Below are 24,604 nucleotides of genomic sequence, written 5' to 3' on the forward strand. Positions count from 1 at the left end.
CTTCCAGGGAGTTTTTTTTTTTTTAACCTAGTGTTTGTAATTTTTAAAAATTGAAGTACAGTTACAATGTGTCAATTTCTGGTGTGCAGCACAATGTCCCAGTCATATATATATATATATATATACACACACACACACACACACACACACACACATACATATACATATATACACATACACATACATATACATATATATACACACATATTCGTTTCAAGTGTTTGTAAAGTATTAATCAGCTTTTTATAACTTGCTTTAGTATAAACCCTCCCCATTCAGTGAGGAAGAGAACACTGTCTTGATTGTATAAATGCCAAGATGTTCATCTTCACTCCTGTAGTCACTTTTTCTCATCATTATCTCAGCTGCTGTTATTATTACCAGGATAATGACAATGTTCACTCCCATTTTGTGGTTGAGGACATAGGATCAAGAAGGTAACTGGTCCAAAGCTGAACTCTTCAGCCAGACCCTAACGTGAGAGAGTGAGCGTGAGAACTCCTCATCTGGGGAGAAGTGACACAGATGACAAGCCAGAAACTAGGAAATTCTTTTTTTTTTTACATAAATTATGTCATGCAGGTCCAGACAGGTAAGGTTCCATCTGTGGATTTCTCACATCCTTGGGATGAAGTCTTTTGCAACATCTAACATTACAATTTCTCTGTAAGGCAAAATCGGCCAGGTCTTCCCTTGCTATGCCATCATGTTGTCTGTCTATAAATCCACGTATCTCTCTTAAGCCAGTTTCACAGATCTGGGTTCCCAGAGCCATTTTCCCTGCCTGGATAGAGGAATAAACACAGCCCCTTTCCACCTTCTTCAGACAGGAGAATACACTGTCATGAGGTTTTCATCCTGTAACTCACGCTGGCGGTGTCCTCTGCCAGAAATCAGGGCTCAAGTGGGCTAAAATAAAACTGGGTTGCAGGGAGACTGAAGGGTGGTCTCAAAGTACAACATGACTGTATTTTGGGACTGATTTGGGAGGACAAGGGAGGTGCAGATCACATTCTAGGGCTTTTTCTCTCACTGGAGACATTTTCCCTATTCAAGCCTCCTCCACTTTGGTTCTTAACACATTGTCTTCTCCAGGGATCCTGAATCTTGACCAGTGATCCCAAATTGTGGTTCCTTTTTCATATTCCTGGAAAGGACTTTCTGTTTGTGGCTCCTCTTTTCCAAGACGAGGAAAGGTCTTTTTCTTCTTTCATGGATTTCTGCTATAATTGATGTTTGTCTTGGTTACCCCCAGCTATAGTCTCAACACCTAGCATGTGATGGATGCTTAGAACACATTTGTAAAAGGAGTGGAGACTGGGCTCTGGACCTTCATCAGTAGTGAGCTGGCAAGGTGGGACTAGGAGAGATGGCGCAATGCCCAACTGGTCTGGTTTGTCCAAACTTCCTAGGTGGGCTGCCTGTTAAACCAGTGTGTAAACAAACGGTGGCCAACAGAAGCCTGGCCTGGGAGAGGTTTCCACGTGAATAGCCCTTTCAGTAGCAAATCCTAGAACAATAGTGCTGACCTGGGATACCCTGCCAGAAGCCTTTATACTTTAGAGCTCTGGGAACAGAAGCCAGGAGAGTAACAAAGGCAAGCTTTATCCCTTGCAAACCAGGCAGAAGCCTTCCCAGTGAAGTCATTTCCCACTCCCAAAGCCAGCCTCTCTGCCCCATCTTGAGAAATTATTGTTCCGTGGAATAATTCTCATTTTATTAGCTTTAACACAGTTTCGCTCCATATGAGACCCCCTTCCCCTCTTATTTTCTCCCCTGTCCCTAGTTTCAATTAAGGAGGCAGATATTGTGGCTTTTTCTCAGGATGTGAGAATCAGAAGCCATTGCTTGGATGGCCTCATCTCTCCCTTCTGGAAATGAACTTTCGTGAGCAGAAAGCTTGATCTCTCTGCAGCTGAGGATGCTCACTCTGATCTTGAAACCCTACTGTCAAGCCACATGTTCCAGGGGACCTAAAGTCATGGTTTTGGCTAGACACTTAGACAGACTGTTATCATTTGGGATTCTTCTGGAAAATAGAGGAAATCTGGCCCATCACACCTCAGCCTCACTCCATCTCTGGGGTCCTTTTGCTTCTCTTTAGAAGCAAATGGGGCATCTTTTCCAGGTTGGAACAGTAGAGAGATCTGATGTTCCCAAGGTTCATTGCTCTGTGGTGCTGGGGCTTATGAGAAGCTTCATTTATCCATCAAGCACTTTTGGGGCACCTGGTGTAAGCCATGCCCTGTGTAGGGTGCTGGAGACACCTTGGTAAATAAAAGACTCCTTCCCCTTCAAGAGTGTCTTGTTCTGATAAATACCACTGGGAATGTTTGGTTGACAAGCTCTTATCTTACTTGAACTTCAAGACAACCATGGTATAAGTCTAATTATTCCATAATAATTCTAATTATTCCTCTGGAAGAAAACGGAGACTTGAGACAGTCAAGGGCTCCATCCAAGGTCACATTCCAGCAAGTGGCAGGGATGAAATTCATACTCAGGGCTTCTAAGTCCAGACTGTGTCCTTTCAGTTATTACACTGCCTCCTGTAATGACTGTTGAGGATTGATTACAAGAGTAAGCACCTCGGAGCAAAATGGTGGTGCTGTCAACATGGTTGCTGGGTTTGTCACACCTGGGATTTTTGACTGTCTGTTTCATGCTCTTTTCACTGTTGATTCATGGATTCAACAAACACTGAGCTGAGAAATACGATGGGTGAGGTGCTGAGCTGAAGATACGACATAGAATAAGATGTGAAAATTCCTGTCCTGACGCAGCTTCCATTCCACTGGGGAGAAGCTGGCATTGAACAGGTGAACAGATCATTAGGTAAGGTAACAGGGATGGCAGTGAGTGTCCCAGAGGAAACAAATGGAGGAGGGAGTCCCTGGATGGGTGGTCCCTTGAGATCAGGTGGTCCAAGAAGGTATGACTGAGGAGGTGATGTGTGTGAGCTGAAAGCTGAAGAGGGAGAATGAGTCAACTATGAGTAGAGTTGACATGGAAAGAACATTCCAGAAGGATGGAGTCATGAGTGCACAGGCCCTAAGGTGGGCATGGGCTTGCTGTGTCTAAGGGATCATAGGGTCATTGTGATTAGAGGGTGAAGAGGGAGAATTTGTGAGGAGACCTGAGAGGAAGATTTGGTGGGGACCAGATCACATTGGATGCTGATAAGGAGTTTATTTATTTTTTTCATTAAAAAAATTTTTTTATTGAAGTACAGTCAATTGCAATATGTCAATCTCTGGTGTACAGCACAGTGTCCCAGTCATGTATATACATACATATATTCATTTTCATATTTTTTTCATTAAAAGGTTATTACAAGATACTGAACATAGTTCCCTGTGCTATACAAAAAAAACTTTTTAAAATCTATTTTTATATATAGTGGCTAAAATTTGTAAATCCCAAAGTCCCAAATTTATCCCCTCCCACCCCCTTCCCCTGGTAACTGTAAGATTGTTTACTAAGTCTGCGAGTCTGTTTCTGTTTTATAAATGAGTTCATAGTGTCCTTTTTTTTTTTTTTAAGATTCTACATATAAGTGATTTCACATGGTATTTTTCTTTCTCTTTCTGGCTTACTTCACTTAGAATGACAATCTCTAGATCCATCCATGTTGCTGCAAATGGCATTATTTTATTCTTTTTTATGGCAGAGTAATATTCCATTGTATAAATATACCACAACTTCTTTATCCAGTCATCTGCTGATGGACATTTAGGTTGTTTCCATGTCCTGGCTATTGTATAGAGTGCTGCTGTGAACACTGGGGTGCATGTATCTTTTCACATTAGAGTTGCCTCCAGATGTATACCCAGAAGGGGGATTGCTGGATCATATAGTAAATCTATTTTTAGTTTTTTGAGGAATCTCCATACAGTTTTCCATAATGGCTGCACCAAACTACATTCCCGGGAGTTTAAATTGTTTCCCGAGAACAGTGGGAAGCTATAGATCAGTACTTTCCCATTGAGATATAATGTGAGCCACATATATCACTTAAAGTTTTCTAATAGTCACATTTAAAAAGGTAAAAAAAAAAAAACAGGTAAATAACTTATATTGTATTTAATGCAATATATCCAAAATGGTGTCATATCCACCTGTGATATATATAAAACATTACTGAGGTATTTTACATTTTTTATTTTTGTGCTACATCTTTGAAACCTGGTGTATGTTTTATACTTTCAAGAGATCTCTGCTGAGGTCAGCCACCTTGCAAATGCTTGATAACCATGTGCGGCCAGCGGCTACCACACTGGACAGTGCAGTTATAGAGAGCTTTAAGCAGGGGAGTGGCAGTATCTGATCTACTAGTTAACTCACAGCGAGGACACCCAAGAGGTTCTAATAGAACCCCAGTTGGTAACTAACAGACAGTGAGACTGAGGGGCTGGGAACCCATAATGAAGTGTCTGCTCTACCATGTGTTTTAAGCTCTTCACTGGGAAGGAAAAGTGACCTAGAAAGAGGCCAAGCAAAACCTGTAACCAGATCTTTTAGTTTCTTGCCAGACACTTTAGAAAGCCCCCAATACTCATGGCCCACAAAGATGATGTTTTTACTGCTACAATGTAGCAAGTGTGGCTTAGTTATTTTAATATGTAAATGTAAGTGATGACTTCTATTTGATTATGATTTTTTCTTAACATATTGTGTTCATTAAAACACTTAAGCATAGGTAGCTATAAATAATCCATGAATCATATAGTATATTTTAACGTGTATTAATTGATGTAAATATACCATGAACCACATAATGTATTTTAATTTGTATCAGCTTGGACCATCATTTGTACCCTATATATGTGAATTGTTCACAACTTGAATTTTTTGGTTTCTTTCCTGCCATTCTTACAGTAACTTTAATTTTAGAATAACTATCTAATTTTCTCCAGATTTTTGGATAGCCTCCTAGATCAAGAAAGGCTTTGCCTATAAGGCCAAAACATCTGGGTTAAAAACAAAACATGATTCTTGGACCCAGCTATTCTACTCTCCTGCTTTATAGCCTGTTTCTGATAGGGACAGTGAAAGATACTAGGAGATCTGCCCGTTGTGAAGGAGCACTGGGTCAGGAGTCCAGGGCCCTGCATTTTGATTCTAGCTCTGCTAGGATGGTGTGCCTGGCCATCACCATTCACAACTCAAAGTTATCCCTATTTACTGGGAGCAAGTGATCAATTTGCTCTGGACATCAGATACATTTCCCACCTGATGGTGAGATGGAACCATTCCCTTCTTTGCCAGGTTGACAAGGGAGTGGAAAGGACACTAGATTTAGACCCAGAAGTCTCCGTGTGTGTTTTCACCCTCTGTGGAGCAAGCTCAGTGATTTGGGCAATGTATTTAAGAGTCCCTGAAAAGTGGGGAGGATGATCTTTATTCCTCTTGCCTTACAAAGCATATCCACACGGTCGTCTGTAAGTATATGTACTGGGCAGAATTCTAAGATGCTGCCCAATGACCCAGGCCCTTGTATAATCCTTTCCCCATGAGTGTGGGCAGTACCTGTAACTTGCTTCTAACCAACAAAATGTGGTAAAGGGGGTGAGATTCCACTCCCATGATTATATTGGGTCTTATGACAAAAGTTAAGGCGTTTTGCAGGTGTAATTAAGGTCTCTAATAGGTTAATCAAAAGGGAGAGTATCCTGAGTGGGCCTGTCATAAGCAGGTGATCCCTTCACACAAGGATCTAGAAGTCAGAGACAGAGGAAACGTCCACCTCAGTCCTGCTGGCCTTAAGAGGAGTGAGCTGCCCCAAGTTCTTCATCTGTAATGAAATGAATTCTGCCAATAGCCACATGGCAGAATGATAAATGAGTACCAAGTTGCTAAATTCATGGTAATTTATCCCACAATGTATCGAAAGCCAACATACTATCATTCTCATCATTCTTGGATCTGTTTAAAAGATCTAATTCTCCGCTCCTTCTTGGGGTGAAGACGTTTGGTACCTCGTTTTAAAAGAATTACTTCTCCCCTCAATTCTTAAAGCTTCCTGGAACAATATGTTACACGCGTTGAGTGTACGCTTTATTAAAGCAGCATTTACGCTCATCAAGGAGATGGTTTGAGTTACGGTCCTGAAGGACTGAACCACAGCCACACTTAATTTCCATAGGTGTACTGTTTCCTGCTGTAGTCAGCCTGCCCATCCCCAGTGTGTGCGGGCATGTGCGTGCGTGCGTTCGTGCGCGTACGGGCGCGCGTCTGCGGAGCAGGAGGGACGAGAACGCGACGCTCGTGTATTCTCCGTGCCGTCAGTACCTCACGAGGTTAAGCTTAAAACGACCCCGGGTGGTGGTAGCCCGATTGGCAGATGAGAAAATGAAGCTCTGCTGTGTGAATGGGAGCGGCTTAAGCCTCATAGCTAGTTGGGAGCCACTTTCACCTGGAATCGCTCAGAAGACGCCTGGCTCCAGAGCAGGGGCTTAGCCTGGACGACGAAGGTGGAGAGGCGAGACTCCCGGCCACTGGGGATCCCGTGGCCCCCTCCGGAGCCCCTCTTTCCGCCGCTTCCAGCTCGGCCTGGGAGGCTGACCGGCGTTCTCCACGCGCGGTTCCTTTGCTGTTTTCCGTCCTGGTTCAGCCGGCGAGACGCTCCAGTGGGAGTTCAGAGGTAGGTGTGTTTAGTCTCCTTACGTCCTCCGTGTCGGCCTGGGTCCTCCATCTGCAGCCACAGCTCCTGTCCGTCTGAAGCTCTGTCCCTCGGGCCCTTCAGGCGGGGGCTGGTCTCTGTGTCCTGTGTTCACTGGCCCTGGGATGCTTCCTTCTCCCCAGTGGGTTCTTGAAACCCTGTTTTCTCTTTCATTTATAGCCCCTCCCTTAAGCTCCCTTCAGTTACCCCTTGGAATGTTTCCAGCCAGGACCCTGACCATCTGGAAGCAAAAGTGGGCTTTAGAGAGGACCTTTCCCTAGGCGGTTGTGATAAGGACTGCCCTGTGGTTTCTCACGTAATCTTCTTGGCTCTTGGCATATTAATCAGTTAAAAGGATTTGGGGCTTGGCAGTTCATTAGAGTAGGAAAACCAGAGAGAGGTGCTGGGAAACGACGGGAACTTGGTGGCCCCTTCCTGGGCAGGTCTGTTGGCTGCTCTTGTGTCTTGAGAAGACTGACCATGGCTCGTTTGGCCAGTGATGGTGACTTCCGGTGTGTTAACTGCCTTGTGCCTGAGTCCCCTTATCTGTGAAGCTGACTGTGAGGTGTGAATGCGGGGCTGTGCGTGGCTGCTGGGTCTGGGCTCTGGTGGTCCATCCAAATGTGAGGCCACGCTCCAGCTAACGTGACTCTAGTCTTGAGCCTTTGAGGATGAGGCTTCCATGTGAGACTCTGGGGAACCTGGAGCAGTTTGCTGAGCTGGACCCTCTTCCTAAGCTGGAATCACTGTGATTTGCTAATCCTCATGGAGAGGGCAGCCATGAGGTAGCAAAATACTTGTGTTCAGCATGGCCCACAGGAGTGAGGTGTTGAAGTGACTCACTAAGGAGAAAGGCTATTGAATGGGATTAATGGGACATCCTTCAGCTCCCAGTTCCCTGCCTAGGAGTGATTTTGATCTTTTGGGGAGGAAGGCTGTGTGAGGGGTGGACTAGCTTGGAGGGGGCTGGGTGGAGGGTTTACAGTAGCTGATTCAAGGCGGAACTGCTCAGATTCTAGGGACGTGCTCAGTATAATTGGTCCCAAGTGTCCTTTCTAATCTCCCTGCATCCTTCCAACAGCTTCCTGAGGCAGTGGTATTACCCCCATTTTACAGAAGAGCAAACTGAGCCCTAGGGACGTTAAGTAATTTTCCCAAAGTCACATGGCTGGTGGCGGAGCCTGAATTTGGACCCACGTGTGTCAGACTCCAAAGGTGGCACTAATGAAAACTATAAAACAACAATTAAAGCACCAGCAACTGTTTCTTGGGCTGTTCACCAGGTATCAAGCTAAATTCATGCCATTTAATTCCTGCAGAGTAGGGTCTGGATTCCTAACATAGACATAAAAAACCTTTCATTCCTCCTCACCCAAACACACACACACACTCACACACACTCACACTCACACTTAACACCTGTGATCTAATTGCAGGTAACCCTCAACAACTTAATTATGGCAACTATTGAGAATAAGGTCTATTTTAGAATAATTTTTACACACCAGATAATGGGGAAAATCAGGCCTGTTCAACCCAGCAGATCTCTGATTAGCAGAGGGTTGGGGGAAGCATTGTAGCACCCCAGGTTCGTAGGAGAACTTAAGAGGCAGGGAGGAGATAAAAATCAGTGTAGTTAAAGTCGTCATTAACAGCTTTTCTCATGATCATGTTTTCCATTCTGTTGGCCGTATTGGCACTTTAATTTTCCAAAGCCTTGTGAACCTGTGTTACCCAGTAACATCTCCTCATGGGGTGTTGAAATCATTCTCTTCTCTGGAAAAAAGTGGTAACGGTGCTTCCGTAGGTTCCCTTGGGGGGCAGAGTTGACATTATGTAGGTTTTGTTCAGATAGAAATGTCTGAGGTGTTGTCTCTGAACCTGCATTATTTGCAGTTTGGAACCAATTCTGGAACTAGGGCTCAAGGCCAAAATTAGAATGGATTGTGATGGAGGTGATTTGATCCATTTCCTTTCTGTTACTTGCCTTTCCTCCACAATTAAATTGACCTTTGTGAACAGCTCACTCTGACCTGCTCCGTGTGTCTTACTCCATGCTACAGCCTTATCATTCCTCTTCTGCCCATCAAAATCTATCTGTCCTAAGGACTGTGCTTTCAGAGCCCTGCCCAGTCTCCCCCTCACCAGGTTCAGCATATACTTTGGAGAAAAGAGGGAGGGTTTTGAAGCCAGACATATCTGAGTTTGAACCCTGGTTCCTACCAACTAGTAGCTATGCAGCCACGGGCCAGTGAACTTCTCTCTAGCTGTAAGATGGAAATGATCAGCCCTTTGAGTAGGGGAACATACCCAGCCCATGGCTTGTCACACGGTAATACCTGTAGTTTCCTTCCTCTCCCAAGATTCCTCTCCCTCCTAATGTCCTCTCAGTTTTTCATTGTTTATCACAAATAGGTTCAGAATAGCAGTTCCCCATCATGGCTTCCTCCATCCTGAGGGAGATGAGCCTGTCACGATGGACCGATTCTGGGAAGATTCTCTAACTTGCATGCCTGCAGCAAATGGTGGTGGGGTGCAGCAAGGGTAACTTTCTCGGATGGCCAGTGAGCATCTACCCAAAGCAAACAGAGGGACTAGGAGTGGGACAGGACCCCTGAGGTATCCCGTCCCCGCCTCCGTGGCACCCAACAGGAGGTTTTCTGCTGTCTACTTGGGTGCTTTCCATGTCTAAGAGCTCATTCTCTTCCTAGACAGTTCCAGCAGTTGGGGACAGTGCTCATTGTTAAAAAGTACATCGTTGCCTTGGGCTGACATCTGCCTTCTGAGTTGTCACCCATCTCTTTCCAGCCTTTAGAGTCTATTTGAAGGGCTCTCCCTTTCGCACATGATGACGGTTTCTATTAGAATAGTAGAGTCATGTATTTCTGAGGTCTTCTCCCACCTCTCACCTCCAGATTTTGGGTTCTGCTTTATCCTGCCTAAATTATAGTCCTCCCTTCCATTCTACTTCCTGGGCAGTCACCCTTTCCTCCTTTCTTGGCATGCTGCGATGCATCCTGTAGAGGGGGTAAGAGCACCAGCTTTGAAATGAGACAGATTTGGTTCCAGGCCCTGCTTGGGCACCTATGGGGAACCTCAGTCTCCCAATCTGTAAAATGAAAGCAGTAACTCCATTTTACTTTCATAGTATTCCATTTTAATCTCATAGTACCTCCATGCAGATGAAGCGTGCTGATGTACACAAAGCATGCACTGTCATGCACGGCATGGAGAAAGGCGTTGGATACCTGGTAGCTAGGTAATTATTATTTAATTATTAGGCAGTTATTGTTGGCTAATTTTCAGGTAGGTGGTCATCACGCTTGGTTTTCTTACAAAATCTTCCCTGGAGCCCTTAAGGTTTTCCTCAGCTTGGATGTGGGAGTCCCTTCCTCCCTCACAACAGGAAAATGGCATTAAGTGTTTCAGTTATTTCGTTACAACCACAGGTTCTTAGGAGGACAGGAGAGTCAAATACCGTCCAGTGGTCATTTTAAGTATGTTAGTTTGAGGCAGGCTATAATTTAAAAGCAATTTGGATCATCTATGGCTGAGTCCATCCTAAGAGGCCCCATAGGAAATGCAGCAGAAGGTCCAGACATCCACGGGCAGAATTCCAGAGCTTCTGAAAGATGAGTGTGTCCCGTGGCTGATGAACAAGGTATGAAGACACCAAATCCCCCTGACAGAGTCCAGCCATGCCTTGCTGCTGATCAGCGTTTCTGGAAAGACTGGATGAGCTCATCCAGGAGAGAGGGGTGGGCGATTTCAGGGAAGATTCTTCGTTTTCAGAAATGAGGCAGTGAAAGATCTGGGGCTTCCTGTTGATTCTCCCAGTTGTTCTCACAGCCCAAGACACATGGTTTGGCCATGATGTCATCTGACACGGATAGACACGCCGAGGCCAGCGCTGTCAAGTAGATCCTGGATTATGATGGAGGGTGGGAGGGATGTGCAGTTTGAGGGCAACGTGAGTGAGTAGTGAGTAATGTTTTCCATTAGGATATTACCGCCTGTCCCATCATTGATTGTGGGGGAAAAGAACTGAACTTTTGAAAATAGTCAAATCCAGTTATTTTTTATCTCTCCAAATACCTTATTTTTTCAAGTTAAAATCCTGTATTTAGTGCTCTCATCTTTTATCATGGTGGGAAGTATTTTCAGATCATCTAGTTGAATGGAGGTGACCAATTTCAGTCATTTATTTATTCATTCATTCAATCAGTTACTTAGTTTATCATTCATTCAGTCTGTGGTTCAGTTGGTCATTCAGTCTGTCATTCCTTTGCTCCATTGGTGGTTCTGTCTTTCAGTCATTCAACAAACAACTAGAGCATATCTCTTTCAGTACCAGGAGCTCTGCTGCGTGTTGGGCATGCAGCAGTGATATAAGATTCATAGGATCTACTCCCCAGGGGAAGACAGATGTTAAACAAGCGATTACAACAAAAGATGGTGACTCGTGAGCGTTATGGTAGGAAAAGCGTGAGCCCTGAGGTCTAAAAAGATCGGTTTGGCCGGATATTACTGTTTCCTAGTACCTGAAACATCAGACTCCAGTGGCTTAACTTCCAGGGTATCTAAATAAAGAACTCCAGACAGTCCTCCACTAGAAAGAATAAGAGCTAACATTTGTGAAGCTCTTGATACATGGCCAGACACTGAGCCAACTCCTTGACAAAGATGACCACGCTTAATCCTCCCAGTAATCCTGAGTTAGGGACTCTGAGTTTCCCCATTTCATGGAGGAGGAAGCTGAGGCTCAGAGAGGATAAACAACTTGTTTGTAGTTGCACAGAGAGAAGTGGCAGAGCCAGGAGTTGAACCCTGGTCTGTGTGAGTCCAGAGCTCAAAAGTGATAACCGTGAATGCTTTTTTTCCCCCTGCACATGCCCAGGAACTGGGAAACTTGTAACAGAGGCACTGAGAACTCAGGGAAAAGAGAGCCTCTGGACCTTTCTAGCTTACTCCCAAAGAGCCAAGTGCTCTACGATGATGCTCACAGCTCATGGGAATGAGCGCAAGATCTGGGGTTACCAGGTCAAAGGGCATCTTGGGGTGAGCTACGTTCCTACATCCCAGAAGGCTTGAGAAAGCTTTGCAGGAAGTGATTTGTACCAGTAGAAAGACCTTAGGCAGTTCAACCCAGAAATAAATCAATCTCCTGCTCATACATGCATTTTAAATGTAGCTAGAGTAATACAAACGGAATTAAAAACCTACTGCCCACATGACATCTTTATTTGGTTGTACAGCACTCCGTCACACGCACCCACTTTTTTCAGTGATTAGAAAAATAAAGTGAGTCATTTTTTTTGCAAAAATAGGTCCTGTATTTCAAAAGAAGCTAGTTTTCTTAGAGAACATAGCTTTCTTTCTATTTTTTCTCTCTCTTTACGTCCCCTCCTCCGATTCAGTAATATGTATCCCCTACCCAGATGTCAGATTGCTTTGAGCTAATTTGGGCATCTTGATGCTTAATTTAGAAATGATTCATCTACAAATGGAGTAGTACCTTAGTTTGGCTGGGGATGGGGGTGGTTGCGAGTGAGTGGTGATTCAGGTTGGCCTGTGAGCGCTCAGCCTTCTGTTATTCGGGATGATACTGAATTGCTCCAGTGACTCAGCTTGAGTCTGGACATCTGTAAATACAACGGTGAGCATGCTCAGCAGCCTCTCTTGGTGTCCCCCACGTGGCTCGAGATGATTCTGTGCTCACGAGCCCATAGTCTCACTGAAGGCATGTGACTCATGCTTCCTCATGTCTCTCTGTCAGTTGGGTTTGGTATCTGCAGTTACCCCAGGCTTAGTTCATAGATCCTCCCTTCCCCAAAGAGATTCTTTTCTCCTGTGTCTCATTAGCATTAGAGATGGCTTCTTTCCAGACTTGGAAACAGTGAGCCTCAGAACCCCACTCATCTGCCTAACCCCCCTGTAAATACAGTGTTACTGCCTCTTCTTGACAACGCCTACTGCTCTACTAGTGCAGCGCTGCGACGGCCACCGCTGCCAGCCTTACTAGTAGGGGATATTTGGTAACAATGCTATAGACACTGGTTGAGTTCTGTATACATCTCAGTTCATCCTCGTACCAGTCATCCGTGGTAGGTGCTATTGGGATCCTGATTTTGCTGAGGAAGCAAAACCAAGGCGCAAGCAAAGTAACTGACTTAAGGTCTCACAGTGAGTACACCGTGGAGACAGGATCTAAACCCAACTTGACCCTGTGCTTCCGCCACAACATCGATGCTTTCTGCCTTTATGATCTGTTTCAGCACCTCATATCAAGTCACCTCTGTGCTGTTATTTATGTAACTCTGGCAGCCGGACACTCACCACACTTATATGAACGAGGCTGCCCAGTCCCCTGAGTTGTTCTCAGCATGTGGTACTTTTAACACACTGATACTTCGACCACACTCTGCATCATCCATCACAGTAAATCCCACGAAGGGAAACAGAAACCTGGATTAGCGTGGACTCGGCAGGATGAGCTTATCAGACTCCTGGTCCCCTTTCTGTGTCAGATACATTCTTATGAATCTCCGGGCAAGAGAGCCGTTCTCTGAGTACTTCCTTTCTGCCTCATGACTTTTCCCCCCATCGTACTATAATTTTATTTACTCTAGGAATTTGTTCTTTCTAGGAATAGTCTGAGGGCATCTAAAAGGTTTTGTGCAAACTGGATTTCTCTGGGTTGGTCAACTCTGACCTCTGCCCAAGAGGACTTGGTGGTATGTTTGGACATTGATAATTATCCCATGGTTTCAAATTTCAAGGGGCCTCCAGGGAGGGGTGACTCCCACAGGCAAGAGTGGCTTCTGGTCCTGGGGACCCCACCCTGGCCCTCTGGTCATCCACCCCTTCCAGGCCAGGCTTAGGTTCCTCGGACCCCAGAATTCACTGCTTGAAAGACTCTTATCCCACTTCCAGGGCAGAGTGGGCCTCTTCTCTGGGGCCAGTCTCCTTCAAGGATGGACCTTGGCACAGTTTACCTATAGGCCTGAAGGAGAACCAAGAGGTGGCCGCTGATGGGGTGTGGATGGAGTTTGAGAATCTGCATCTGTTTGATCAAGACCCCTTAGAGTGTGGGACAGAGCTCAGAGTGGGAAAAGAAAGTAGAAACAGACCAGAAGCCAGAGGCGAATCCAAGAGCTTGGATTTCAAACCTAGCCTTACAGGTAGTTCTGAAGACATTTATCATGGTGCCAAGATAGGCCATATTTTTACTGAGCAGTGTGTAGCTTGATTTATGACTTCTGTATATTTAGACATACAGCATGTAGGGCTCCACTTGTACCCTTTGCCCTGGGCCCCTCGAGTGTTAGAGGTAGGCCTTTTAGCTATCACCAGGATGACCTGTTGTCCCAGTTTATCTGTGATTAGGGGGGTTTCCAGGATGCAGATTGAATGTGCTAACGGAGAAAGACCCAGGCAAATGGCAACAAGGTGAGTTGATCCCTCGAGACCACCTACTGTCTATAATATACTGACTGCTACTGATTTGTATAACTATGTAAAACTCAGACTGCTTCTTTCTGGGGCAAGAAAGAACTTCTGTTTACATTTTCATCATAACGGCACACTAGAAAATTCCATTTAATGATAGATCTGTTCTTAGAGTCAGGAGAAAATTGAAGGTCATTTAGCCACGGGCACGTCTCCTGTCTCCAGGGCAGGAAGCTACCATTAGCAGTGGCCTTCATACATTTGCCACCAGAATCATCAGGGAGCGTTCATGGACCACTAAAAGAAGAAGCAACATGAAAAGGAAGTCTGAATAGATCTCTGTATCTTGGACTGTCTTATCTTCTCCAAGAACATTGTATTAGGCTGCTTAGCTGACCTGCTCTGTTTATAAGCTGTCACCAACCCTTTTTTAGAAGTAGATGGGTTACAAATCAACTGATGATAGTTTCTATGCTATCCCAAAGGGAATTTTTGTGATACTCCTAGGTTAGGGAGGCATCTGAAAGGTGTGGTTTGAATGCCATAGTAATGGCATCCTGTCCTGGTTCTCAAACTTCAGCCTGTATCTGATTCACCTGGGAAGTTTGTACGTCAAGCAGCTTCGAGAAGTGTAGACATGGAGCTGCAGTGATGCTGACCCCAGGTTGTGGCACCATTTAGAGCGGTGCTTCTCAGACTTCAGAGATTCTCATTCAGCTGGTCTGGGTACAGCCTGATGTTCTGCAACTCAGATGAGTTCTCAGATGATGCTGATGCTCCTGGTCTCTGGACCACACTTGGAGTAGCAAGGTACAAGGAACATTTTCAGAGCTTTAAGTCCCATGTGCCACAGATGAGCCTGACTCGAGCTTGGATACGATGTGCCAGGTGTCAGAAACAAAGGAGCGAGGGCCTCGCTGTGGTGGGGGTGCAGCAGATTCTTTTCCTCTCTAAACCATGGACACTAGGCATTCTCTCCTGCTGAGCTCCTGGAGGCCTCCTGGCCAAACTCAACAGGAGCCAGCTTCCCAGACTGGTTTACGAGGCTGGGGTCTGCCAGGTTCGGCCCTTCCGGGAGAGCCGTGAGCCAGACGGCATCCTCAGCCCAGCGCTGTCTGTCTTGCGTGGGACCCCATGAGGGCCAGCTCGCCACCATCAGCATGCTGTTTCTCACACATGGTCCTGGCCATGCTTCTTGCGCACTTCAAACCCTGCTCTGGTCAAGCTCAGCAGCCTCCCCACCAAGCTCCACTCCCATCTCCAGCCTTTAGAGTCTATAAACCCACCCATATATTATTTCCTCATTTCTCATGTTTGCTTTCTCTCCTCTCCAGGCCTGAGGGATGAGTCACACTAACTCAGAAATCATCCTCGTAGGATGGGGAGGGATACCTGCGGTGACGAGAAGGAGGACTGGGATTTGGGCATTAAGAGAGGCAGTGCAAATTGGTGGTTATGGTCAGACTTCACACTAAATCCCAGCTTGGCCATTCCTCCGCCGTGTGACCTTGGGCAAGTGTCAGGGCCTCAGTTTTCTCATCAATACACTGGGGAAATACAACCTTTCTCTCGTGGCTACTGAAAAAGGTCAATGAGTTGATGTACTTTTAAAATGAGAAGATTGGACAGGAGAAAGAGAACTCTGTAGTTTCTGCTTGATTTTCCTCTGGAACGAAAACTGCTCTAAAAAATCAAATCTAATTAAAAAGAGGGGGGAAAAAAAGAAAAGGCTTTATTTGGTACCGGGTATGTTGTAAGGGTGGAGAGTAGCAGTTCCGATGAGCCGTTGCTGTTTGCTTTCTCTTCTCTCCTAACCTTGCCGCCCTCTCCCCTTTTCTCCTTGGCCTTCCTCTTGGCATCTTGGGGCTTTCATTGAGGTACAATTCTTGGCATTTCCTCTGGGTGAAATTCCACAGAGGTGGGGGGTATTGATTGTCCTCCAGAGGCTGTTTTTGACCATTGGCCTGCAGGCGTGGTTTGGGCTGTCCATTCGGCTGCACTGTCGGCAGCCCTTTAAAAGGAAATGAAGGCAAATGCTCACAATTCCGGCCATTAGTCCAAACTTGGAGCAAACAGGAATCTCAAGGTCCAAACATTTCCCCTGTCAAGCTTTGTTTACCTTGGAGACCAACATCAACACAATTAGGTTTCAATATCAACAACATGGGAGGGTTTGAAGTCAAGGGCAGTGGAAGCCTTTTATAAATCTGGTGTCCGGGGCCACAGTTAATGGGGAGCGGGGAATATTTTGGGGTTGCCCCATTGAATTAAATAATCAGGAGCTGTCATCAGGATCCAAATGTGCTCATCACTCGAATTTTGGAGGAGACTCTTTGAATCTGTGTAAAGTCTAGAGATGAGCATTTGCTGAGACCTAGCCTCCTCCATGGCCAGCCACATGAGACGTCATTGAGTCTGTGAGTCACCTAAGGAGAAGAAATAGAGGCTTTGACTGGGGTTGATGCATCTACATTTATCAACAGATGTTTCCCCCGTACCTAGAGCATGTCAGCTACTCTTATAGATGTGGGGGCACAGCAGTGGAGGAGACACAGAAATCCTTCCTCCACGGAGCCCACATTCTAGTTGAGGTAGGTGTTTCAGTCAGAATATCTACTGGCTTCAGCCTGAATTCAGAGACACAAAGGGTTCTAGGACCTGGGGTTTCTTTGGGGGAAGAACCTTCAAGATGATCTATTCTGTTGGTTCATGATCTTTCTGAGGGTCATGTGCCTCTTTGAGAACATTATAGATGCTGTGAACCGGCCTTTGCCAGCTTCCACCTTCAGTTTCAGAAGGTGTTTATTTCATCCTCTCTTCCTCCCCGACTTCCGGCTTCTGATCTGGTTCTACCATCTTGAGAACATTCCTCAGCATCCTTGCCAAGAGGTTTTGACCACAACATAGGGATTTTTTTTTTTTTTTTTTTTTTTTTTTTTAGGAATGGGAAAGTACTACTTCTTAAGGCAGCCCGATCTAGAGCTCTGTAGATTACAGACTCTACTAGTTTCTTCTTTGACCCTGTTCCCTCCCTCTGAGCTCCAAGACTGGGACCTGAGACCCTGTTCCCTGCTGTTCTGATTTTTGTTTCTTGAAGGTGCAGACGTACGTGCCTCCTACTACTCTCCCAGTTTTGGAGCTATTATGGGCTTGGCTGCTCTCCTTTTCCCTGAAAGGGAAAGACTCCAATAACATTTCTCCTCCCAGCCCCTCTATAAAGATACCCGCCTAAGATAGGCCTCCTTAATCTCCTCTACCCTCTGTTTACCTTCTTATCTGAAAATATGACTGGATTTGCAAATTAGCCAAAGGAAACAGAGACATGTTTTTAAGGCTGGCGACTTGCTTTTTGAGGCTGCCAGGATTTATAAAGCTTAAATGACTTCTCTGTTCCTTGTGTGGTGTGAGAGGAAAACCTCTTACCTACAGCTGGGTGGGAGAGCAGTGTCAACAAGGTGCCCCTCCCTGCCTGCCCCCTTTCTGCTGAAAGCCAGTTTTCTTTTCACCCAAAGTCTAGGCCGGGTGAAATCCTTCAAAAGGACAGGGCCAGAGATTCAACTCCAAACGTTCTTTCTGAAGGAAAAGTAGGGCAGGCACGTCACAGCACTTTAAAGGGGTTACGACGGAAAAAATGTTGCCTGAAGATTGTACAAGTAACCGGGTCTTGTTATCAACCGGGCAAGAGCTGGGTGATCTTTAAAAGCACTGGGCCCAGGAGAGCAGGGAGGTTATATTAATTCACAAAATCCGTGGAGCCATGAGGCAGAGAGAGTTGGAGGGAAAGGAATTTGATTCTCTTTAGCTCACCTCAAGGTATTTGGCAGCCACATGTTCATCACAGACTTGTAACAACCACCACTCCAAGAGCTGGGCCACTCATTCTGCAGCCTCACAGCATCCTTGCCACCAGGAATCCTTGCTATCATTGTCATTGGTCCTCAGCTTCACAGGATTGAATGAATAATGACTGAGTTTAGAACACGTGCTAAAAAGTGCGAATTTTAGTAATGCAATGACCACTGGTAGCCTGGAGGTAAAACAAAAGTGCAGACACTGACTTGCATCACTGACTCGCGTCTCAGCACAGGGCTCCCTCCCGCATCTCATCCCTACCCCCCCAACCATTGTCCTGAGCCCCATTCCCACTACCCTCTGGCTTTCCTCTTTATGTAACTGTATCTCATCTACGTGTTACTGGAGAGTAGATTCCTGTCTAGTCACAGAGAGAATTCAGAGACGAGACACAGAGGTCAGGATAGTAAAATGAGGATTTATTAAGTGATAGGAAGCTCTCAGTGGGAGAGCAGGCAGGCTGAGGTGGGTGCTGCCCTGAGTTCCTTTGGCAAGCTGGTTACACAGGGTGTAAAATTGAATGGGCGGCATATTCATAGGGAAGGGAGAAGTTTGGGGCCACATTCCGTGATTTCCTTCCCATCTCCACCTTCCCGAGGAGAGGAGGGATTTTTTTCCTTAATTAGTCTTGATCGGATGTGTCATAGTGTCAGTGCATAATGGGTGCTTCTAATCTGCAATGCTGATTGTGTTGTAATGGGGGCACAATGGCTACATTCGGACCCGGGAGATTCCTGCCTTTTCCTATCTTTCTTTGTCTGCCTCTGGGGCACTTGTCATCCCAAAATACGTGGTTTCTTATCAGTCTGGAGGTTCCTGCTTTTGTTCACAAGATGTATGGTTTCCTGCCATTTGGCCCGTGCCCCTCCTTTCTCTGCTCATGTCTAGCCATCTGCCTGCTCTAACATATGTTCATACGTCATAACTATGTGTGTGTATATTTCATGTTAGTTGTTCTAACTTTATATCAGAGGCTCTCACATGCTACGTAATTGGAGAGACTTAGTTCTTCCACGTGCTTCCTTGTCGAGGTTGTCCATAGCATGCACTTCTCCTGGTGTATCCGTGGTGACCGCTGCAGAAGATTACATTGGGGAAATAGCCCACAGTTGATCCATTCATTCTTATGCTCGTAGGTTTTGGGTGTTTGCCAGACTTGCTCTTGTTAGCAGTGTGACCTTTGAACATAACTTCTGTGTCTCAGTTTTCCAAAGCCGTTGCACCAATTCACACACTCACCAGCAACGTGTAAGAGAGCCTTTAGATTACATCCAATTCAGTGTTTGGGGTTGTCGGATTAAAACTTTTTTCCAAGCTAAAAGATATTAAATATTTGGTCTCCCATTGTGGTATTGATTTGCATTTGTTGATTACTAATGATATTGAATGTCAGTATATGTATTTTTTTTGCCTTGTGTTCCCTTTTCTGTGAACTGTTTCTTTTGCCTGCTTTTTCTACTGTGCTGGTTGTATTTTGCTTATTGATTTTTTTTTTTTTTGGTTTTGTTACTAATCCAAAGGGAAGAATTAATATCTGCATTTTATCAATGGAGAAACCGAGTATCCTATAGGTTAAGTGACTTGTTTGATGTCATGTAGTGATGGCGAGATCCACCTCCAGCCCCTGCGATACCACCAGTGGGCTGGAGGGTGTTGTATTGGTCCCTGTGTCTTTAGGCTTTGGTCTCCTCATCTGTACAATGACAGCTTTTCTTCCAGGAAAGCTCAGTGGACCTTCCTCCAACTTCTTTGATTCTTCTGCTTTTAAGTGCCACTGTGGCTAATGTGTCAGGGAGGGACTGTCCACCGCCAGCCTGCACTCCGTCTTGTCCAATCCACAGCGTGCTGTGCGTGGTCTCAGAAAATTGCATCTGGACTGGTAGCTCCAAGGATTTTCCTTGTTTTAGTGTTTGGGAGACCAGAGTGAACAAGGATAGTACTGACGTCTTTCTTACTTTTTGTTGACTTCATTTGCCATCTCCTTGTTTCCAGAAGCCACTGATTAAACATAGCAGAAGGAAAAATTAAGGATAACCATTATGACAGCTTTCATTTCTCTTTTCCATCCAACAAATATTAATGAAGCACTTACAGTGGACCAGGCATACTGCTCAGATAGTGTGCTTAGAGGGAGACAGACTTGAGTTTAATGCCTTTTACTAGTTGTGGGAACCTTGACCAAGTTCTCCCACATTTTGACTCTTGGGAATAATGCTGCTATAAACAATGGTGAAGACTTTTTTCTAATAGAAATATTAGGAGGGTAAAATGTAAGATATGCCCCAGCACATAATAAGAATTCAATAAATAGCAGTGGTGATGGAGATAGGTCTTACCAAGGGATGGAAATGGCAGTGAGAAAGTTCCAGAAGATGGCGTGAGGGACAGAGGGCTGAACTTCTGGGGTTCATCCCCCTACATGCACACTTGAAGTCACACGGATTGAGAGAAATGCATCTCCACTCAGTCAGAACTTTTTATTGAGGGGTAGACACTGGACAGAGACTCATAGTAGGATTAGGAAACATTTACCCAGCACTTACCATGTGCCAGGCCCTATTCTAAGTGCTTTCATATATCAGTTCCTTTAATGCTCACGAGAACCTGATGAGACAGGAGACAAAGCCCATTTTACAGATGAGGAAGCTGAGGTACCGAGAGTTTACTTAACTTGGCCCAGGTCACAGACTCTTAAATGTTTGGGCCAGGGTTGGAATTCAGGCCGAGTGACCCTATGGGACCATTACAAAATGTCTGATGCAAAATCGCTGTCCCTGGAGAGTCACGTGTCCTGGGACAGACAGACATTTCAGCACAGTGTGATTGAAAGCAACTGGATAAATTCACACTGAGTGTTGATGATGTTTATCTCTGGGGAGAGGCATTAGGCTGAAAGGGAGAATTCATCTTACTTTTTATCTCATTCCGTCATGTGTTGTTAGGATTTTTATTTATTTTTACGTTGTATATTTTTATATTGGTAATAAAAAAAAATCATCCTATGGGAGATACAGAGCAAGGAAGTATGACACAGGTGAGAACAGAGGTCTGGACCAGTGCTGTGGGAGCCCAGAGAGGTGGGCACCTTACTATAGAGGAGGAGATGAGGTGGGGTTTTGCAGGTTGCATAGGAGTGCACTGGATGGAGATAAGCAGAAATTACTCCAGGAAGAAGGACAACTTGGGGAGAAGTGAGTATAGTTGCCTTCAAAGTAAGAACAGTGTTGGCCTGGGGTATGGGACATAGGACACACTCAGTTAATATTGGATCCCCAGTCCAGCGCCCCTGGATATAGGAAGGGGGCCATTTGTGCCTCTCTCCTGGATTCTACTCATTAATATTAGATGAGCTAGGATTCCGGGGTCACCACTGACAAGCAAACTATACATTTCTCATGTCTGGCCACACAGGGAGAACTTGAGGTTACTCCTCATTCGGTAAAAGGAGTTCACGGTGTTAGGAGTCAGTCTCCCCATCTTGAAGCTTCCTTCCCAGGCAGAGTCCCCCTCAGGGTCTCCCCCTGACCCTGTAACTGCAGGGGAGGAGGGCTGCTCTTCCTGGGGTCCCTCTTCCAGAAGCCCTGGACTCCCTCTGAGTGGCCCAGACTGAGCCACCAGCAGGTCCTGAACCAGTCCCTATGGCCAGGACCCCAGAATGTGCCAACTGGTGTGACCCAGTTACATCAGGCACCCAGAGTTCTTTCTTCCCAAACCCCAGAACACAAGTGGGAGATGGTAGTTCCCCTCCAGGAAAATGAGGGTGATACCCCCTGGAAGAGAAGCTAGATGCTCAGCACACCAAACCAAACCAAACTGAAAAGGCAGGTTTTTAGAAATAAACAGTTTCATTTACTATGACAAGAGCTCAGATAGGGAGCCCCAGGGGTGTCCACGTGAAAACGCATATGTGACTCTCTCCAAGCTCGTGAAGACTTGGGATTAAGTTGGCGAAAACTCTCGGAGAACGGGGCTCTTTCTGTTTCTTCCAATTTATCTGTCTTATCTCCATTTTTGGATATTTTCAGGCTGGGGAAATGTGACCCTCTGGAATACATTTTTAATATTGTTTCTCATCCAAGAAGGGCCTTGCTTTTATAGCTGCTCATTCAGAGCGGCTGCTGTCATTGTTTTCATTCTTGCTGTTTCCAAAGGTGAGCTCCAAAGGCTGGGTCGGGGCCTTGGCGTGACAGGGTAGAGTTCATTCCCAAAATATTTTTGAAGCTTCAAGGTTTCCATAGATACAGATGTTAGCAAGGTCACATGTTTCTGAGAGGGCTGGGGTGTCTGTTGCGGCTTTGAGAAATCTGCATTCTTCAGAGACTTTTTTTCCTAGCGCATAACCACTTCTCCACTGGCAGGATTGGGCCATAATGCCCAGACACCCACAGCCTAAGGAATGAGCACCAGATTAGGGATCCAGACTCAGGAATCAGACTTGTGTTCAAATCCTAGCTCTACCAGTTAGCTGTGTGATCTTAGGCAAGTTATTTAACCTCTCTGAGTTTTGCTTTTTTTTTCATTTGTAAAATGAGAATAACACTAGCATTGAGAAGACTGGATGAGACCATGTGTGTAAAACGTAGCCTAGGGAGAGATCAGACCCAGTCTTTATCCCCAGGAAGTTGATAGTAGAATGGCTATGTATACAATGGACAAGCCCCTATGGTGTGTCACAGTGAGAATGAAAACACTGGCTTCTAGCTCAGTCTGGATTCCAACCCTGGCTGTCCACTTAACAGCTGTGTGATCCTACCTCCCTGAATTTTACCACTTTTATGTGTAAAATGGAGGTGAAGATACAGCCTCATAGAGTGAGGATGTGAATTAAAGCGATTTATGTAAACCATTTGGTGCAAAGCCTGGCACGAAGCATGTGCTCAGGCAGCGGTGTTACCCTTCCCCTCCCTTTCTTAGAAGCGGGGGTCACCCCGCATCCCTGTGCTGGGGGTGGAGTGCCTGATGTTTGTGTGGTCCAAACCAGCTAAATTGCACTGGGATTGAGAAGAGAGGGTATACACACCATATCTTAGACACTGGCATTCCAGTGTGGGAAATCGCCCAATCCCCGCCTCTGGGTACCCAGGAAGTACTCATTAAATTATTTCCCTTTTTGTCAGGATTTGACTAGTAGGACAAATGCCTCTGCTGTGCCCAGAGCAAGCATCATTCGTGACATGGGGAAGCCTGTGCTGATGTCCAGAAGTAACCTCAGCTTTTCCTGCGCAGTACACATGCACCTCTCTCACCATCCACGTTCCCAGGCAGCCTGAGTACAGAGCCTGGGCAGCATTTCACTGCCGTGACTCCAAGTAAGAGATCACTTCAGGAACAATTAATTGCAGGGTAAGAATCTGGGTGGGAGTGCATGGCTTCCAGAGGGAATAATTCTCTCAATATAAACAGTCCATGGCCACCTTCCCCCGAGAAGATGCTGCTTCTTATCCCGGAGCTGCTGTACCAGGGCTTGCTAAGCAAGAGCCTGATGACCGAGTAGCTGGGTCAGAAGCATGAAAACACACAGATGAGTTTGCTGGAGCTGGGAGCCTTGTCAGTTCCTTTTGGGGGCCCTCAGCAGTGGGACATAGTGAGGATACAACATGATGCTTGTTGCTGGTCACTTTCTTCTCCTCCTAACCAGTTGTCTCTTTTCCCTTCAAACTCATCCTTGTCTTTGCTTCCTGTCTTGTCTCTGCTCAGCCTTCTGTGTGTCTTTCTCATCATCTGACCCAATAGTGTCTTTCAGGGCAGCTCTGCTCACAGTCAACTTAAGAGGAGAGCTCTCCATCCACCAAACTGATCCCCTTAAAATATATTCCCCACTGTCTCCTTCCAAGGGCCTGAAAGTCCTACTCTCCCATGATACTAGGATTTCAAGAGGCTCATGTCATAGGAAATAGATCATCTAGGCGACTAGCACCAAAATCCACTGATGCCCAATGTACTGGTCAGCTATCGCTGGGAACAGATAAACCCAGCATCTTACAACAAGGAGCGTTTTGTTCATAGGTCTATGCATTGGCTTAGGTTGTGCTGGGTTGGCTCTGCTCCATGTGGGTTCCTTCTGGGACCAGGCTGAAGGGGCCCAGTGTCCTGGGGGAGCCCATCTCATGGGGATGGCAGAGGTGTCAGAGGGTAAGTCAAAGGCACAAGCACATTTCAAGCCCCTACTTGTAATCACATCTGCTAACATCCTGCTGGTTAAAGCAAGTCACATGACCAAGCCCAAAGGAAAGGGAAAGAGTCATACAGTCTGTCTTCTATGGAGGAACTGCATGGCTTCATGGCAAAAAGCACCAAATACAGGGAGGGGTGAAGAATTGGGGCTGATAATTCTATCTGTGACAACCATTAACACTTGAGTATGAATTAGGTGGCTTAGTCCAGGGAGAGTAGTGATGGGAAAGTCTGGTGGATAGGGCTCATACAATATCATGAGGGGCGATGAGAACAACATAAGCAAAGCCTGTTTATCCTCTAGATGTGGCAGAGATTTGGAATCTGAAGTCATTGTGAGGGTACTGGATACTCAAGAGCAGTGGTTCTCAAACCTCAGCATGTATCAGAACCACCTGGAGAGCTTGTTAACACAGATTGCTTCACTCTGCTCCCAGAATTGCTGATGTAGTAGGTCTAGGGTGGACA

Source organism: Camelus bactrianus, chromosome 17 (genome assembly GCF_048773025.1).
Source record: "Camelus bactrianus isolate YW-2024 breed Bactrian camel chromosome 17, ASM4877302v1, whole genome shotgun sequence".
In the NCBI taxonomy this organism is placed as follows: domain Eukaryota; kingdom Metazoa; phylum Chordata; class Mammalia; order Artiodactyla; family Camelidae; genus Camelus; species Camelus bactrianus.